Genomic DNA, 2627 nt, shown 5'->3' with positions numbered 1-2627 from the left:
CGAATCCAGATTCTTTATGAATGCATTTGTTCATTAGATTCTGCTTATGGAAGTGTAGAAGTACATGCTACATTTTAGAAGAACATTCACTCACAAAAGGGTTAAATTAAAGAAAAAGAAAACAAAATCAAGCAACATATTTTCTTTCACCTCTTCTCTCTTAGCTTTCTGGGGAAAAAATCACATCTAGAATATCACTTCTGACCACTCTAGGAGACCAAGATTTTATTTCAGAATTGATCAGTTTGCACAAAAAAAGAAGAGTGCCAAGTACTCTGTACACACTATTGTCTGTTTTCTTTTCTGTACCTGCTATTGTTTCAAATCGTGATAACAGTTTTCTCCCAAGTCGTCAAGATCAGCTTATTCCCCAGTGCCACACTGCATGTCACTTACCTGTCCCACAAAATGAGACCTCCTTGTTTAGGAGGCTTCCCTACATGTTCATTTCTCTGGCAGTTTGGCAATATTTGGGTTGGAAAGACCTCTAAGGAATAACTTGAAAAGTCTTTTTTTTTTTTTCATATATAAGTTCAACAAAAAACATGTCTATGAATTAGGTTTGCAAAACACACTGACTTTGGGATGGTTTTGATCACCAGTTAGGCATTTTTGTCCTTTCTTTACCAAGACCCAGGCAAAAATGTTCTATTCATGAGTGTGAAGAGCCAATCTCCTTCAGATCCCACCATCCACAACTGGTCAGCTTCAGACCCAAAGAAAAATTCAGTTCAATGCAGTGAAATGCGGTCTATATTAACTGACAGTCTAGGCATGTGCTAGGTCCTGAGAACACAATGGCACAGTAAGATAATACTCTGTCCCTGAAGGAGCAAATGAGATAGGGTATGAAAAATGTTCCCAGAGGTGTCAGAACAGGGAGCTATAAAAGAACTAGGTAGGATGGCAATTAATTCAGCCATGGGAGTGTTAGAGATTTCTAAGAAGTGATGTTTCGGTTGAGAACTGACGTTTAAGTACCAGCACAGGATCTTCTTGTTTAAAATAAAATCAGAAAGCTACTCTCCTTCTCTGCTTTTTCTCCAATGAAAACCAATCTACTATCCCATATAGGCATTTCAGAATAATGTAAATGGCTGGAGTGGGGGGTCAGATCTAGGAAAGAATCAATAAATTCATCACATGCTCTAAAACAAATCCTATCTGACCACTTCCATCACACATGTGAGTTATGCATGCTCCTTCAGACTAACGAGGAATTCAGGGAACGTTGTAGAGTCTCTGTGGTGGACATTACCATAAAGGGGACCCCATTGATCCTTGTCTTCTGGTATTCACACCACCATGTAATCGCCTCCCCTTACGTGTGGACAGGACCTGTGACTTACTTCTAGTGATAAAATATGACAAAGGTCTCTCTTTCTCAGTGCTGCCTACAGAGGTGGAAGCCCTATCCTGTTTGTAATCATGGCCACCCTTAAATCTCTGATGAAGCTCAAGATCTGTAAAAAAAAAAAGGACCAAGAAAGTTCATCCAGTACCAGTCAGACCCATATGTCAAAATAATGCACAACTGGGAAAAACCCAAAGGCATTGACAATAGGAAACATAGAAGATTCAAGGGCCAGATCTTGATGCCCAACACTGGTTACAGGAGCAACAAGGAACAAAGCACATGCTTCCCAGTGGCTTCCAGAAGTTTCTTTTTTTTTTTTCTTCCTTCCAGAAGTTCCTAATCCACAGCATTAAGGAGCTTGAAGTGCTACTGATGTGCAACAAATCTCACTGGGCAGAGATTGCTCACAATGTCTCCTCCAAGAACCTCAAAGCCACTGTAGAAACAGCAGCCCAGTTTCCCATCAGAGTCACCAATCCCAATGCCAGGCTGTGCAGCAAAGAAAATGAATGGATAACTTGTGTACACATCATATTTTTGTTGATAAACCCATAAAACTACACACACACAAAAAGAATTTGCCAAAGACAATGGTACAGCATTTCTTTCATTATGTTGTGTGACATCATAACTTCCCTCTTGCCAAGAGACTTTCTCCTTTGTTTGATATGATGAAGCAAGCCAATAATAGAGAAATCCATGTGGCAAGGAGCTAAGGACCTCCAGCAGACAACCAGAAAAAACAAAAACAAAAACAAAAACAAAAAAAACCTGAATTCTGCCACGAGCCACATGAAGTTGGCAGTGCATCTTCTTCAGTCAACCCTCAGATGAGACCTCAGCCCAGCCAACACTTAAACTGAAAGACCCTGAAACATAGAATCCAGGTAAGCCCTGCCTGGACTCCTGAAATACAGAAGCTGCAAGATATTCAATATGTGAATGTGTGTGTTTTTTAAGCCACCAGGTTTGTGATACTTTGTTACATAATGATAGATAATCAATACAGCTTTATTACATTCTAAAAAAGAATTCAGGGGGACCCTGGATGGCTCAGTCGATTAAGCATCTGACTCTTGATTTCAGGTCAGGTCATGATCTCAGAGTTGTGAGATGGAGCCCCGTGTCAGGCTGGTGTTGAGCTTGCTTAAGACTTCTCTCTCAAAAAAAAAAAAAAAAAAAAAAAAAAAGACTTCTCTCTCCATCTCCCTCTGCTCCTCCCACCCACCCCTCATGCTCTCTTTCCCTCTCTCTCTTAAAAAAAAAGAGT

At 40.2% G+C, this 2627-nt stretch overlaps 1 pseudogene; it reads left to right on the top strand.

Moving 5' to 3' along the window:
- Positions 1–1428: 1428 nt before the first annotated feature.
- Positions 1429–1912, top strand: LOC144289884 (large ribosomal subunit protein eL32 pseudogene; annotated as a pseudogene).
- The last annotated feature ends 715 nt before the right edge of the window (positions 1913–2627 follow it).

Source organism: Canis aureus, chromosome 2 (assembly GCF_053574225.1).
Source record: "Canis aureus isolate CA01 chromosome 2, VMU_Caureus_v.1.0, whole genome shotgun sequence".
NCBI classification, from domain to species: Eukaryota; Metazoa; Chordata; class Mammalia; order Carnivora; family Canidae; genus Canis; species Canis aureus.
This window is presented reverse-complemented; position numbering and strand designations above follow the sequence as displayed.